The 16,952-nt window shown below is 47.1% G+C and overlaps 1 protein-coding gene across 7 annotated transcripts in view; it reads left to right on the top strand.

The window, feature by feature from the left end:
- Nucleotides 1-12,322: 12,322 nt before the first annotated feature.
- The window catches only part of TTLL1 (TTL family tubulin polyglutamylase complex subunit L1), a 28,726-nt gene continuing 24,096 nt past the window's right edge, over nt 12,323-16,952 (top strand). For 3 of the 7 annotated variants that reach the window (XM_045520586.2, XM_010960190.3, XM_010960188.3), the window contains exons 1-3: nt 12,323-12,479; nt 12,809-12,900; nt 15,217-15,248. The gene's annotated coding sequence lies outside the window, so the exon portion shown is untranslated. Of the gene's footprint in view, nt 12,480-12,602; nt 12,709-12,808; nt 12,901-15,216; nt 15,249-16,952 lie in introns of those variants that run through there. The other 4 variants (XM_045520588.2, XM_010960191.3, XM_010960189.3 and 1 more) reach the window with 2 other exon arrangements.

The raw sequence follows: 16,952 nt of genomic DNA, 5'->3' as shown, positions 1-16,952 counted from the left end.
CATCTGATGTGTAAGAGGCACTTCAGGAAAATGCAGCCAGTGAAACTCACCTCCGCCCCAACGTGCATCTCCACAGGCGTCCTGTCTGAGCTGACGGCAGCTCTGTGTTTCCAGGTGCTCCAGCCAAAGACCTTGCTGTTGTCTCTGACCCCTCTCTCTCTCTCTCTCTCTTGTGCTCCACCCCTGCAGCGCAGGCCAGGCATGGGGACTCGCTTCTAAGGACTGTAACATGGCTGAACCGGAATTTCCAAAGCCAGATGCTGAAAGGATAGCTCTTGTCTGGCTCTTCCCTCTTGGATCACTCACTCTGGGGGAGGCCAGCTGCCCACATGAGGACACTCAATGGTGTGGAGAGACCCTCGTGGGGAGGAACTGAGGCCTCCTGCCACCAGCCAGCACCAGGTGCGTGAGCCCTCCAGGAAGTGGGTCCTCCAGCCCCAGTCAGGCCTTCAGATGACTACAGCCCTGGCCCATGAGTTGACTGCAGCCTCATGAAGACCCTGAGCCAAAACCACCCAGCTGAGCTGTTCCTGAATTCCTGACTCACTTCAACTGTGAGAGATAATACATGTTTACTGTTGTTTTAAACCACTAGATTTTGCCACAGTTTGTCACGCAGTGATGGAAAACTCATATACCCCACATCTGATTCACTAACAAATGCTGTCGGCATTATCTGTAGAACACGTTCAGCATCTGACTGTTTCCAGGAGATCTCCAGCCTGGATTCTTGCAGTAGTCCTCTCACTGGTTTTCCTGCTTCCATTCCTGCCCCTCTGTGGTCCATACTCAACACAGCAGCCTGAGTGATGAGATTCAAATGAGACTCAGATCGTGTTCCTCCATTGTTCAAATCCCCCTGGGCTCTCTGTCTTACACAGAGTAAAAGCCAAAGTGCTCAAGACCTTACCTAATCCAGCCCAATTTTACCTTTTTTTTGGCCTCATTTTCCATTACTGTCCTCATTGCTCACTCCATTCCAGCCACACCGGCCTCCTAGCTAGTCCTCAAACACAGGTTCATGGCTGCCTCAGGGCCTTTACACCTGCTGTTTCCTTGGCCTGGATTGCTCTTCCATTAGATACTGCAAGTTTGTCCTCTCTTCTTCTTAACTCTTAGCTCAGATTTCGTCTTCCCTGCAAGGCCTTCCTGGCAATCCCATTTACCACTGAAATCCTTGGCTCCCTGGAGTATTTTTATTACTCTCCCCTGCATGTATTACCTCTCACACACTCTATATTTACATTGTAATTTTATGTATCATCTGTCTCCCCCAACTGGCATATAAGCTCCACAAGGGCAGGCATCTTTGCCTATCTTTTCCCCCTTTTATTGCTGCTATAGTCACAGAACCTAGAACAATGCCTAACATATACTGGGCTTTTCAAAAAATATGTGTTGAAGACAGCAATAAAGTACAAATGGCTGAAACACAAATACAATGAGGTAATTACAGGAGTGATTACAGAAATGTGATTGAAAACATTGATGAGATGCCCCTTTTTCACCCAGTAGGGAATGTTTTAAAAGATCATGATAACTGAGTGAGGGTGGGCAATGGGAAAGCAGCCTTGGGCCCTCTCTGTACGGGGTGGAGGGGGGTGTATGGGTTCCACAAGGACACAGTGCCTGGCACAGAGCAGATGTTCAATAGAAACTGGCAGAATGAACATACGAATAAAAGAATCCTTCTGGAATCTAGAACAAAAAAACTTAAGAATGTGCATTCCTTTGGGAGCCAACAATTCCAGTTTCAGGAATTTTCCTGCAAACATAATTAAACTGCTGGGGAGACCACAGCAGACAGACAGAAGTTTTCGGCTCTTATGAATCCTGTTGTCTAAATGACAAAATCGAATACAGGGAAAACCTATGCATCCATCAGCAGGGGATAAACAGCACTATACCACACAGCCGTTGAAAGTCTGAGGTGGGTCCACACACGCTAACACGGAAACACATCTGTACCTGGGCTGTGGTAAGTGAGGTAAACAGGTATGGAGTAAGTATAATGTGAACTGATTTACCTTGAAGAGTATTTTTCATTTGTCTTTAAAGTTCTGTGAAGTACACAGTAGAAGGTCAGGAGTGGTGAACAGGTGTGGATGTTATTAAGTGGTCTTTTCTTTCTCTTGTACATCATTTGTAGCTTTTGCAATGAACATGTATTATGTTTCTAGCCATACAACAGTAACTTTTTGGTAGACATTATGGTGAGTGAAAGAGGCCAGATACCAGAGAGGACATACTGTATGATTCCGTCTGTATGAAGTTCAAGGCCAGGCAAAACTAATCTGTGTGGTAGAGGAGGGGTGGGTGTTGGCTGGGAAGGGGCAGGAGGGAACTTCCCAGGGGGTGATGTGGACGGTGGTTGCAAGGCTAAAGACACAGGTAAGTATACCTTGAGCTGAATGCTTAAGATTTACGCACTTTGAGGTATGTAAATTTAAAACTCAATACTATAAATTAAAATTAAATAAAACAAAGCACAATGACTCAGACTGGAAATAGCCAAGAGTGAGGATTTTAATCAGGACCCAGATTTACAGCTGCCAGTGGTACTTGGCAGGCTGAGCCCGGGGTAGAATGAGAGAAGCCCGTGGTGCTGGTGACAAGAGTAGTATCACAATTGAAAACAGAACCGGTGCATTTCAGAGCAGATTAAGAGGCTTAACCAGCCAGAGCCACGACAATTTAATAGACACGCGCTCAGGCCAAAAATCTAAATGGCCCGTGTGACCGAAATAACCTAATCTCATGTAACCTGTCAGGGGGATGGAGAACAGGCCTCCACTCGGTCACACAATTCCAGGAATCCAGGGTCAGGGAGCAGGTGATATCTGCCCCTGAAGCATTGTGGAGACCCTGGGCGGCAGGCTGTGGACATCCTGCAGCGATGGCCACCACTGTCCCCTGCCAGGGGCAGGCTCACAGCCCCAGGTTATCGCTCAAGTCAGGTCTGGCAGGAGGGACGAGGCCCCGTGGGTGCCGGCAGGAAGGAGCCCCCGTCCTGCAGAATCTCCTTTCACCCAGAAATAACATCCCTTCTGACAGCTGAGTTTATCAGCACAATAGCAGATTTTCTCAAAACAATAACAGCAGTCCCAGCCGCTCACTCGGCCCGCGCTCAGCAAGACGGCTGGCCACGCTGTCGGCGGCCGCTGCTGTCCACACCTCCGCTCTGGGGGAGGAAGACCTGGCCTGGAAACCGTGAGAGGGGAGGCCGTGCACGCTTTCACCCACCTGCACCCTGACACTGGGCCCTCGGTAGACATCTGTTTCACAGATGAGTGTATTTTTCCCATCACCTGCCCGTTTCATCCTCACAACAACCCGATGGGCTAAGAACTGCAGGTCCACTTTACAGAAGAGGAAACTGAGGCCAGGCAGGTGAAGGGGTGTGCCTGAGTTAGGACCCGGTTTCTCATTCCAGGCCCTTGGGTCTTCCTGTTTCACACACCTCCTGAGGGTGGCCTTGAGGATGCTGGAGGCTCTGAGGGTGGAGCATCGGTCTGTGTACCAGCAGGGCAGGGCCCAAGCAGGGTGGTGGGCTGGTGCTGGGCTCTGTAGACACATTGGGCAGTGCTGGGGTCCGTCATGGCTTCAAGGAACTGGATTGGGGCACCGTCAAAATCCTTGAATGGTCCTGGCTGGAACCTTGACAATGGCAAGCCGGCCTTCTTGGTGGCGGCGTGAGTCAGGCAGGCCATTCAGTGCCAGTCACAGCGGGATTGATAATATTAATGGGCTTTGTAGACTGTGTCAAGTTATTGACAGCTTTCAAGCCTCAGATGCCATATTTTAAAAGTGGGGATATACCCACTAGGACCCCTGCTATTAAACAACAATTTTTATGGCAGGAAGTATGGATTGGTGGGGATGCAGAGGAACTGGAACCCCTGGGCCCTGCTGGTGGGAACATAAAATGCTGCAGCCAGGGCAGTGGAGTGTAGAGCTGGTGGCTGTGGTCTCCGGGCTGGAATGAGCCTGACTCCTGGTGGAGGCCAGGGAGTAGCAGTTGGACTGACCATTGCTGTTGCAGGATTTGCAGATCGTTTTATGCTTTACAAGCCATGAAGCATATGGAGCCTCAGGTAAAGCAAGCTTTTTAAAGTCTACCAATGGGGGGGGGGTATAGCTCAGCTGTGGCATGCCTGCCTAGCATGCACGAGGTCCTGGGTCCAATCCCCAGTACCTCCATTAAAATAAAAATAATAGATAAACCTAATTACCTCCCCCACCAAAAAAAACCAAAATGAAGTCTAACAAAGTCTGCCTTCAGGGCTGGCTATCCCAGAGGTGAGCTTGAACCCGAAATGGGTGTAAGCCAGGAGGTGGGTATAGCTCAGTGGTAGAGTGCCTGCTTAGCGTGCATGAGGTCTTGGGGTCCAGTCCATTAAACAAGTAAATAAAATTAAAATAAAAGTTATCACATATCTAGCCCCTTAAACAACAAATTTTTCAAAAAATACTAGCTGTCAGCCCTACTGCCAATAAAGGAAAAACAAGAGATGCTCATCGATGAATTATGCTTGTAAATCACCCAGTCAAGGAAGAATCTCCTTATATGGCAGCCAAGATCAATAACACTAAAGACTTACTATGAGGTAATGCTAAGAAATGAAGTAAATGTACGATGAATTTTTAGTTCTTATTCATTTATGTATATGACTGCCAGCTTTTTAAAATAAAACGTCTCAAAGCTAAAAAAAAAAAAAATGGTGTAGCTACTGTGGAAAACAGTATGGCAACCCTGCAAAAAATGAAACAGAATTATCATAGGCTCCAGCAATCCCCTTCCTGGGCATGTATCCAGAAGAATTGAAAGCAGGCTCTTGAACAGGTATTTGAACACCCATGTTCAGAGTGACATTATTCACAATAGCCAAAAGGTGGGAACAAATGTCCATTGACTGATAAATGAATAAACAAAACTGTACACACATACAATGGACTATCATCCAGTCTTAAAAAGGATAAACGTTCTGACATGTGCTACAGCAGGGATGGAACTTGAGGACATGATACTGAGTGAACTAAGCCAGTCCCAAAGAGAGAAATTCTGAATGATTTCACTTACCTCGGGCACCTGGAGTGGTCAGATTCCTGGAAACAGAAAACAGATTTCCAGTCAGGATGGTGGAGTAGTAGGACCCTGAGCCTACCTCTTCTCATGAGCTCAACAAAACCACAACTGACTGCTGGACAACTGTTAATAAAAAAGACTGGAACCTACAAAAAAAGATCTTCAACTGCAGGCATAAAGAGGGAACCACAGCAGGACAGTAGGAGAGGTGCACTGGTGATATGATGGGGCCCATACCCCCTAGGCGGGCTGCCCATAAGCTGGACAATAATTACACTGCAGAGCTTCACCCACAGGAGTGAGAGCTCTGAGCCCCACATCAGGCTCCCAGCCTGGGGCTCCAGCATCAGGAGGAGGAGCCCCCAGCATGTATGGCTTTGAAGGCCAGTGGGGCTTAATCGCAAGAGCTCCACAGGACTGGGTGGAACAGAGACTTCACTCTTAAAGTACACACGCAAAATCTCATGCGCAACCGGGACCGAGGCTGGAAGCAGTGGCTTCATAGGAACTTGGGCCATATTTGCCTGCTGGGTTTTAGAAGGTCTCCTGGGGAGGTGGGAGGTGGCTGTGGCTCACCCTGGGGACATAAAAGCTGGTGGCAGATGGACTGACTTTGGGGAGCAATCATTTGCATGAACTTTCCTGGAGGCTGACATCTTGCTTTGGTCAGTAGCACCAAGATATTGCCCTATTTGTCATTTTATCATAAAGGAGGTCTCCCAGTTCTTCCACAACATGGCACAATCTGAGGCTGGAGAATTAACATCCAAGCACACTTTGGACCCTAATGAGAAAGTTCTAGTGTAGAAATCCAGGGCAGCGTCTTCAGAGCAGAAAGAGCTGGTTCAGTCCCTGCGCTGCCTCTGTGGGCTTCAGTGCGGGGAGGCCTCAGGCCAGACAACTAACCAGGTGGGAACACAGCCCCACCCATTAGCAGACAGGCTGCCTAAAGACTTCCAGAGCCCACAGCTGCCTCTAGACACGCCCCTAGATATGACCCTGCCCACCAGAGGGCCAGTAAGCAGGCACCGGCTCCTCCTGCCAGGAAACCTGCAAAAGACTTTAGTCCAGCCTCACCCACTAAGGAGTAGATACCAGAAGCAAGAAAACAATCCTACAGCCTATGGAACGAGTCCACAAATGCAGGCCAGACTCTACCCTGGGACCTGCTGGCCCCCGGCCCCTGGGTGACAAGAGAAGAGGGCAGTACTGGGACCCATAGCAGGTCACCTACAGAGGGCCACTTCTCCAAGGTCAAGAAACGTAACTAACCTACCACATACACAAAAATAGAAATAGAATTTTAGACAAAAATGAGGTGGCAGAGGAATATGTTCCAGGCAAAGGAACAAAGTAGAATCCCACAAGAAGAACTAAATGATGAGGAGACAGGCAATCTACCCAAGAAAGAGTTCAGAGTGATGATCGTGAAGATGATCAGAGAACTTGGGAGGAGAATGGATGCACAGAGCGAGAAGTTAGAAGTTTTTAGCAAAGAGTTAGAAAATTTAAAGAACAACCAAACAGAGTGGAAGAACAAAATTACTGAAGTGAACAATACACTAGAAGGAACCAAGAATAAACTAAATGAGGCAGAAGAACAGATCAGTGAGCAAGAAGACAGAGTAGTGGAAATCACTACTGCAGAAGAGAAAAAAGGAAAAAGAATGAAAAGAAATGAGGACAGTTGGAGACCTCTGGGACAACATGAAGCTCACTAGTATTTGCATTATAGAGGCTCCAGAAAGAGAAGGGAGAGAGAGAAAGGACCTGAGAAAATATTTGAAGAGATAATAGAAGACAACTTCTCTAACTTGGGAAGGGAAATTGTCACCCAAGTCCAGGAAGCGCAGAGAGTCCCATAAGAGGAACACACCAAGGCACATAGTAGTCAAAGTAACAAAAATTAAAGATAAGGAGAAAGGATTAAAAGCAACAAGAGAAAAGCAACAAACAACATACAAGGGAGCTCCCATAAGGTTATCAGCTGATTTTTCAGCAGAAACTCTGCAGGCCAGAAGGGACTGGCACGATATAATTAAAGTGACGAAAGGGGAAAAGCTACAACCAGGAATTCTAATAACCAGCAGGGCTCTCGTTCAGGTTTGATGGAGAAACCCAAAGCTTTACAGATAAGCAAAAGCTGAAAGAATTCAGCACCACCAAACCAGCTTTAACAACAAATACTAAAGGGACTTCTCGAGGTAGAAAAGAAAAGGCTGCAACTAGAAACAAGAAACTTATGAAATGGAAAGGCTCCCCAGGACAACATACGGTAAAGGTAGGAAATCACACACACACAAACTAGGAGGAAAGTTATAGGACGAAAGTAATAAAATCACCTGTGTCCACAATAAGCGGTTAAAGGATACACAAAACAATCAGATGTAAATATGATATCAAAGCCAGTAATCGTGAGGAGAGGAGAGTATGAATGCAGATTGGTCCCGCACTTGGTTAATGCTGCTGTTGTTGTGTTGAAATTTCTAATCATTTTTGAACAAGGGTAACTTCATTTTCATTTTGCACTGAGCCCCACAGATTATGTAGCTGGTTCTCGCCCTCAGCCAAAGCGAGGCTCGTGTTTCTTTGTAAAAAAGATGCCTGGACAGACTTTGTCATCAGCCTTGTTAGGGAAGAGCTGGGTGAAGGATGTGCCATGTTGGGGGCGGAGAAGGGTGTCAGGGCCACAGGATGACAGCACTGCTCCCTGGGAGCTGCGGAGCAGTGGGGCCACCTGCCAAGGAAGGAGAGAGCCCCAGACAGCAGAGGCTGGGAAGGGGCTGGGCCAGATCATCCCAAGGTGGGGCCCTTCAAGTCTCCCTTGGCAGAATCTGGCCCCCAGGAACCGGCCTCAGAAGCCAGCCATTGCAGGGAAGTCTCGTCTGGGAAACAGTGAGCCAGCAGTAAGCACATCTTCTGTGATCTGTTCTCATTCACCTTCTGGGGTTAAAGACATGGAGGGGCAGTGGCAGCAGTGGGGTGTGAACTTGGCCAGTCTGGCTTCAGATTAGTGCCGGCTCCACTAGATGGTGCTAAACGTAAGTGATGATGGACTCAAAGCGCTGCCCCGGCCTTGGAGAGGTTTCAGGAATGTCTGCAAGCAAAGTTCTGAGCATCGCCTAGAAAGTACACCCGTCTCTCCAGAAGGCAGCACTTTATTTTTCAGGGAGGCAGTAATGTGAACAAATACACTTCCTAGATTCAAATCCAGGCTCTGCCACGTACAAGATCCACACGTTTTCACAACTTTTTTATTGATGAAATAAAAATAGAATAACAAATGAGTATAATTTTTTTTGGAATACGAATCTACTAAAGAGAAGAATGGATTTCTCTAGGCGGGAGGAGGGGAGATAAATTTCACTTAACTGGGGTTCAAAGTGAGTGTGTTGCCTATCATCAAATCAGTTGCAAATGGTCACAAATAAAAAGCATTCTTAGCTTTCTGGAGCAGGTAGTGGGCTGGGCTTGGCCACTAATTTGCTGACTCCTGAGTGAGTGTATTAACTGTGTTGATTGTTTCCTTGGTTCTGTTTTCCTTTTGCTGAATTTTGTGCCTTTCTTGAGTGTTGTTGGTCTCTAATGTTTTAGCTGAGTGTCTGAACTCTCTCTTTTACAAACTATTCTCCAAGTACAATGGACTGAATTGAATGTTCATGTTCCCCTGCACCCCCCACTCCATTCCTGTGCTGAAATCCTAATTCCCAGTGTGATGGTGTTAGGAGGTAGGGGCCTTTGGGGGTGATGAGGTCATGAGGTGGAGCCCTCATGAATGGGATCAGTGCCTCTATGAGACCCCAGAGAGCTCCCTCAGCCCTTCTGCCATTCGGGGACTCAGCAAGATGATCATGAATCAGGAAGCAAGCCCTCACCAGGCAAGGAATCTGCTGGCGCCAGAACTGCGAGAAATAAATGTGTTGTTTAGAAGGCACCGAGTCTCATATAATGTACACATGCAGTCAGACTGTAATAATTCTACCTAATAAAACTAAAAAAGAAAAAAAAAAGGCCCCCCTGTCTCTGGTGTTTTTGTTTGAACAGCAAAAATAGACCGACACACGGCTTTAGCCTAAATGTTGGAGGGTTATCTGCTCTCTAAGGACACTGACCAGTGATTACCTTTCTTAATTTTCTGGCCAACTGTCCACATCACTGCTTCTTATCTCAGGGTAATTCCAGGGCTTTGTTCAGAAAACTCACTTTTTTGGGAACCTCTCTCTTTTGCTTAGTGGGGAGTATGTGTCCTCATTTTTATTGAGGTTGCCCCATTCATCCATTCTTATCTCATTTTCCAGGAATTCCTCTCCGTTTTGTTTGTTGGGAGTATTTCTCCTAGTCTTCCAACTATGTCACAGATTTCTAGCGGATGAGCACTTACGCAGAAAACCGAATCTGGAAACTGGATTAAGATGACTTCTGTAGTTTAAATAACACCAAAAAGGAGTCATGTCTTTGAAGAGAATTTAACAACTGATATATATTTGCACAAATGAAATTCAGCACTTATACAATTGTTAACGGAACATTCAGACGTATAAACTGGGATCGGCCATAACTTGTGCTGTGACATCACCAGGTGATTATCTCCCACTGTACTGTGTCCGTGTACCCATGGAAGGAAGATGGGACTGCCACACATGAGCAATCCCTCTTGCCTGCCTGGTGGATTACAAGCACCAGTGGTCACCCACGATGGCAAATGGATCCTCAGTGACCATAAAGGCATGATTTAGAAACAGATGATCTTAAAACAAACTTTTAGAGAAATTCCTTTATTTGGATGCTTTTGGTATTTACATTCCTGGATGGGTTAATCTTCTATTGCATTTTCTATTTCTTCTGATTTTTCAGTGAGACTTTTGGGGTGTGAAAAAGGTATACATATGTTCAGCTCATCAATTCAAAATTTTAAACAGTTTGTTTTTTTACTTTATTCTATTAAAGCTTTTAAAAATTACAAAATGTTTCTGTACTACTAAAAATTTCAGACAATAAAAAATATAGGCTGTAAAAAGAAGAAGTACCTTCTATTCCAACTTCTAAAGAGAATGGCTCTTAATGATAATTGTGTATATTTTTCAGACTTTTTTATGCTTCTTAAATTATATTTAATACATATAAATGAAAAAATCACACTATACAAAGTTGTGTAATTTTCAGTTTTCATTTAAGAAATCATGTATATGTTTCCAGGTCAGCATATGTAGGTCCACTTTATACCTTTGAATAGGTAAATACTGTTTCATTAAATTGATGAACTTTTAATTTAGCCAATCACACTTCTGCTAAAAAAATTCATATTTTTTCCAATTTTTAATTATTAGAAATAATACTGTTTTAAATGTTCTCATACACATATCTTTATTTACCTTCTAGAGTATATCTAATGGAATAAATTCCTAAAATTGGAATTTCTAGATCAAAGAGCACATAATTAAATATATATTAAGATTCTGATGAATACTGACAAATTGCCAGCCTTCCCAAAGCTACACGAATATTCACTAATATTCTACAGGTAGTGGCTGAGAGGGCCTTTTTTCCCATTTTTTTTCTAACATTAGTTGTAATCATATTTAAAATTTTTGCCAATTTAGTTAGCAAAAAAAACTTCATTAAACACTTTAATATCATTAATTTTTAGTGACTTAGACATCTTTTCACATTTTATATTTACCATTTTCTTTATCCTTCTGTTCCAGAATTTGTAGTTCCATCTCTTCTGACAATTTTTGTATTTTTTTCTTATTGATTAGTACAAACTCTTTGTATATTATGGATGTTAACTAATGCTTTGTCAGATGATGGACATATTTTCAGTTTATCATTTAACTTAGTTGATTGTATTTTTGGCCTCTTATAAGTTATGTTTCTACAACTTGTGAGGATGGATCTTCCTAGGCCCAAGAGGAAATCAAGATACTGTATGGGAAAAAGGTTAACAGATTTTAACTACATTAAAACTAAAAACATATTAAGGAAACTGGGTGTTATCTTGATGGCAATGGAAAACCTTTGAAGACTTCTCAACTAGATTTACATAATTAGATTAGCATTGAGATTCTTAGTTTCCTGTCTTTCTCCTGGGACTACCTGGCTCCCAGTTAACCCTTCACTTTGGCCAGAACTTTTCCTTTTTTCCCAATTTGCTCTTGTGATGTTGGTCTCCTCCCACTGTCTGTACCCAAGCCTTCTGGTATTTTGGCTGCTGGTGATGCCCTTTGGAATGGCATGTACTCAGCACTCAGAAGGACAGGGTAAAACATGTTAAACACCTTCCTACGTGCTATTCACCTACGAATTTACACTCTTTTTCACCTTTGAGAGATGGAGATCATTATTCCCATTTCTCCATGAAGAAACTGTAATCAAGAAGCTAAGATTTGCCTGAGCCCAAACCGCTAGAATGTAACAGAACAGGGATATAAATTCTGTTTCTCCTCTTTCCTGCTGCCTCTAAGTGCACTTCCACGGCTGACAGATGTCTGGGTTACATGCTCTTTTTTGAGTATGTTATTCATTCAACAAGTATTTGAGCAAGTAGTGCGTGCTATATCGAAGTGCCTTTTTTTTTTTTTAATTATCTTCCCAACAAACAATCCTTCAACGTAGGTGCTGTTGTCTCCATTTACAGACAAGAAACTGAGGCTCAAAGAATTGACAGGACCTGCCAAAAGCCACATGGCTAGTGGATTTGGAGCAAGGATTCAATCTAGGTCTGGTTTGAGTTTTAAATTTCTCACTAGGCCAGGCTGCCTCTTCCTAAGAGAAGGGGTTTAAAAATTCTAGTTTGAGGAACTAACTATACCTGTCCCACGCTCAGGGAACACTTCACAAATGAGGTGACCTTTGAGTAGACCATTTACTGATTACTACTTACTGAGCCCACCTTAGTATGTTATCCTTACAACAAACGCTGCGAGGCAGGTGCGACCAACAGTCCCAGTTTTACAGACACTGAAGCTGAGCAGCGGACTGAAGCCAGGGCCCCAGCCACCGTCCCGCCCTACCTCCCACTATCAGGCTCGATCCCGCGCCCCGACCCCTCTCAACCTCATTTCTGGGCCCTGAAGGTGCGAGGCCACAGAGGGTGGACGGCTGGCTCCTCGTGGGATCTCAGCCCTGAGGCTGGCGGACCACCAAGCTGGGGGAGTAGCGACAAGCCGGGAATGTCTGACCCCGGAAGCAGTCGTGGCGCCGGCTGCCGCGTCTTCGGTTGCCAGGGTGCCGCCCCGGAAGTAGAGCCCGGCGGGCGGCGGGCCGGTCCGCGGGATAGAGGACGCTGTCCTGTTTGCAAGCGCCGCAGTGGGGCTGGAGGCGGGGTCGGGGCGCGGCGTGGGGCCGCAGTGCTCCGCGCTCCTGGGCGCTCCGCCGCGCTCTGCGCGCACAGGTGAGGTCCCGCCGTCGAGGCCGCCGCCGTCTCCCAGGACCGAGGGTGTGGCAGTGCGTGGGTGGGCGAGTGCGCATGCGCGAGCGATTGTGGGTGCCGGTCCTCGCGGCCACGACCGTGCGGTTTAGATGCTGCTCCCGGTATCAGCGTCCCCCAGGAAGCCTGCGCTGACTACTGTGCCCCTCTTCCTCTTCAGTTCCTATGACATAACTTGTGCAGCCCGATCCTTGTAACTGCATGCTTTTTATTATTGGTTATCCCAGAATTTCATTGTTCCTAAGCTTTTTCATTCACTTGCCATCTGTATTGTTTCTCTTGGCATCTTGCAGGGCGCGGTGTACCTGTGGCTAGAGCTCTGGACAGGAGACAAGAGATAAATGTTTACCTCCTTGCCCGCCTCTCTTTTGGGGACTGGACCTAGGTATTTCTCTTCCTTGTTTCCCCATCGTTGTGGGGCGAGGGGTGGGTAGTCAACCACCCGATAGGGTAGCTGGGGCATGACAGAGGACTCATTCTAGAAGTAAAAGTTTCTTATCCTTGTAAGCTGTGTGAGTTTTGTAAAGTGGTTCTTTGTCCAGGAAACATTTAATGAGCATATTTGGGCTGTGGCAGTACAAAAAGATTGGCTCTGCCCTGGATTCAGGGCACTGTCACCCAGAGGGGTGAGGAGATGGACAGAGGCAATACAGCTGGGACAGAATGCACTGGGACACTGTGGGATTGTCATTTACACTGTCATTTAAAGATGTCTCTTTTTTCCTTTTCAAAAAAGACTAGCTGGAAAAGAATCCAAGTGTCCTAGGATTCTGGCCTAGCTGGGACTTTATTGAAACTGGTAGTGATCAGTGTCTAGGGTAGGGGGCATGGGGTCAGAGAGGGCTCCCGTTTCTCAATGGCTGGACCCAGAAGAGTAAAATGACTCCAACGAGTGTAAGTTCTTCTCCCTGCTTGCTGTTTCTCCTGAGCCATTATCCTGGCTTTTGTCTAGGGGTAGTCATAACTCCAGGAAGTGAAGGGCCTCTTGGCAAAGTTCTGTCCTCATGGGGTCGTAGACACAGAGATTTCCTGAGATGTTCCCTTGCTCAGCGGAAATCAGCTAAACTCCTGGCCTCCTACTTCTTGCCTGGGTAGAGCTGTGGAAGTGTTTGTGGGTGACTGTCTCCAGGTTCTCTCCCCTGCAGGACTGACAGCCCCTGTTGAGCTGGGCTGTCCCTGCTTCACTGCTTGGTACAAACAGCACATGTTTAATTGTGTATGTGGAGGAAATTTATGTCTTTATCTTTGTTCATTCATCAAATATTGATTGAGTGCCTGCTATTCCTAGACACTGTCCTGGGTGCAGGGACTCATCAGGAGATAAGGCGGAACAGCATTCCTGCCCTCGTGATGTGACATATCTGTGTCGAAGACATACGGTCCCCAAGGAACTGGACTGGTTCTTTTTCAAACTTGAGCATGTGTAAGAATCACCTGAGAGCTTGTTAAGACACATATTCCCAAGGAGTCTGATTGCATACATCACTGTGCGTGGTGGAGGGGGGGTTGGGGGAGCTGGAGAATTTGTGTTTCCAGCAAGCTCCAGGTCATGATGCCAGTGCTGCAGGATTGCAGACCATGCTTTGAGTTGGCAGTGGACTAAACAGTTGTGTGCAACCTGAGTGCCACAGAGAAGGAAAGTGGCAAATGGGGAGGATGGAGATTGAGATTGAGAAAGCCACTCTGAGGAATTGACCTTTGAGAAAGGGCCAGATGTGGGGGAAGAGCAAAGCCTTAAGACAGGATGCAGCTTGGTGGGTGTGAGAACCTGAAAGAGACAAGGGGCTGGAGAGGGAAGGCATGTGGAAAGGGTGCTGGGAGACAAGGCCTGAGAGGCATGGGGGGCCCAGGTCATGCAGGGCCAGCCTTGTAGGTCACGGGCAAGCTGCTAGCTTTGTTCTGAGTGCTGTGGGAGGCCACTGCAGGCTTATGAGCAGAGTGACATGATTTGCTCTGTGTGTGTAAAATGATGGTTCTGCTGCTGGGGTGAGGTTGCAGTGGGTTGAGGTTGGAGTCAAGGAAACTGGTCGAGACTGCAGGGACGCTGAGAGGGACTCAGAGGGATCTGGAATCTGAGGATGGAGCTGGCATGATTTGCTGCTGGACTGAATTAATAGTCACTTCCTCCTCAGGACCGCAGTTGGATTTTGTTGGGCTGTTAAAGCACTTTGCCACCAGGGCTGCTGCTTGCTCAGTGCGTCTCTTGCCTCCCCTGGTCAGGACTGTCTAGGAGCGCCTTGACCCAGGCAGCTTTCTGTCTCCGGTCCCCCACCTGGCACAGAGTGGCTGTCAGTGCTGACTGGGTGGATGAGAATCTAGACCGTGGGTGGCCTGGACGCCCAGGGATGTCCCAGTGGGAACCTGCTCTCAAGCTTGCAAAGGTTGTGCCCACTTGCCCCAGGAGTAGGCCCCACATTGTGTTCTAAAAATAACCAACAATTGTCTGGTTTCAGGATGGCTTTCCGAGGCTGACATACCTCACGTGGTGACAGCCCACTGCAGTTTTGAGCTGTGATCAGCATAAGGACCAGCACATCACTCTCTTTTTCCTGGTTAGGTTTTCATGACGCTCAGTTTTGAAGTAGCCGGCGGAGAGGCTTAAAATTCTGAGGCATCAATTCGTGTGAACCAGCAGAGAGATTACGTCTCACGTTCCTTACACAGTACCGTTAACTCCAGTTTTTTTTTCTTCCTGTTTTAGGAGGAAGTCACAAGAAAACAATCTGACATCAGGTATTTATCTATTTGCTGTTCTAAGGAAAAGGCTTAGTATTTCCTAGGATTCGGGAGGCGTCAGCCCCGGCTTCTGTACTGTGGGGATTGGCCAGCTGGTTCCTTTGCCTGTCCTGCAGATGACTTCTGAGCCCCCTTGCTGTGCCTGGCCCTGGCTGGGTGCTGGGGGATCGACATGGGGGACACGGGAACTGATGTGCACACACGTGTGGGAGGAGAGGGGTAAACTGATGTGCGCGCACGTGTGGGAGGAGAGGGTGTGGGTTGTGAGGTTGCCGTCCCTGCTTTGCCTCTTGCTCTCTGAGCCCCACGTTCCTGTCTATAGGTGGGGAGATACCTGCCTTCCAGCACCCTGTGGGCCATAAGGATGTTCACAGTAGAGAGGAATTCGCACAGACCGCCCAGCCCTGAGCCTGACTCGTCCCGGTGCTTAATAAGTGTAGCCATTGTTTCCGTGGTGGTGTACATACGTAATCACTTACTCCGCGAGGGCGGGGTGGAGCTCAGGCCCCTGTGAGGAGGGGCTGGACCAAGGAGCGTGCGGAGCCCAGTCGGGACAGCTTCAGGGTGCGGCTCTTTCTGCCTGGTGTGCTCATGTCAAATCCAGTTAACTGTTTGGAGGACCTGCTCCGAGCCAGGTCCACGCCTGCCTGACCTTGCGGTAATCCCAGCGGTGCCGCCAAGGAGCTGTCACTTTCCCGTTTTTGTCACTGGGGAGGCTGAGGACCCAAGAGAACTTGCCAGAACTTGTCAGACACGGACGCATCAGCGCTAGAAGTGAACTGGCCTCTAAGCCTCGGGTGTGGAGGAAGCCGCCGTCCCTCCTGGGGCTCCCCAGACTGCTCTTCATCAGTTCTCAGTGCTGATTTCCACACTGATTTTGGTGCATTTCTGAACAGGGGTTCTTTTAAAGGAGGTGGCCTTAGTTATTTTTCCCTTTATTTTTAAAACCGTAAATGACCATCTTGTCTTTGCTCAGCACTTTACCGTGCTCTGTCCCCCACATGTATATGTAAGACTGTGTAGGCGTGCATTTCTTATTCTTCTTTCTCCCCGAGTGTTTGGGGTGGTTCTGTCTTGTATTGGGTTCCCAGGGCTGTGGTATTGAAGTGCCGCCCACTGGGCGGCTCAGTGAGGCCACCAGTCTGAAATCAGGGTGTTGGCAGAGCTGTGTTCTCTCTGAAGATGCTGGGAAGGATTCCTTGCATCTTCCAGTTTCCGGTGGCCCCAGGCATTTCTTGGCTTGTGGCAGTGTAACTCTGATCTCTGCCTCCTTCACATAGTCACCTTCCCTCTATGTCTGTCTGTCCCTGTGTCCTCATGTGGCATTCTCTGCCTGTGTATGTCTGTCTGACCTTCCATCTCGTAACAATGTCATCAGATTGGGGTCACCACCCCCCACCAAATGGCCTCATCTTAACTGCAAAGACCCTACTTCCAAATAAGGTCATGTTTACAAGTACCAGGGTTAGGACTTCAGCATATGTTTTGGGGGACACAATTCAACCCAAGCATTTCCAGGGAAGCAGCTGTTGAAATGAAGAGACAAGTTCAAAGGACTGACCCTTAAGGACTTGTCCGTTCACTGACTCACAACGAGGAGTCATTATTGGTCTCTCATGTGCCAGTGGGCTGGAGATAATAGGGTTGGCAAATGGACTGTGACCTTTTCTGCAAATTCTCACTCTTAAATCTGGAGGCAGT

The sequence above is a fragment of the Camelus bactrianus genome, chromosome 12 (genome assembly GCF_048773025.1).
Source record: "Camelus bactrianus isolate YW-2024 breed Bactrian camel chromosome 12, ASM4877302v1, whole genome shotgun sequence".
NCBI lineage: Eukaryota > Metazoa > Chordata > Mammalia > Artiodactyla > Camelidae > Camelus > Camelus bactrianus.
Note: the sequence above shows the minus strand (reverse complement) of the source record. Positions and strands in the feature narration are given on the sequence as shown.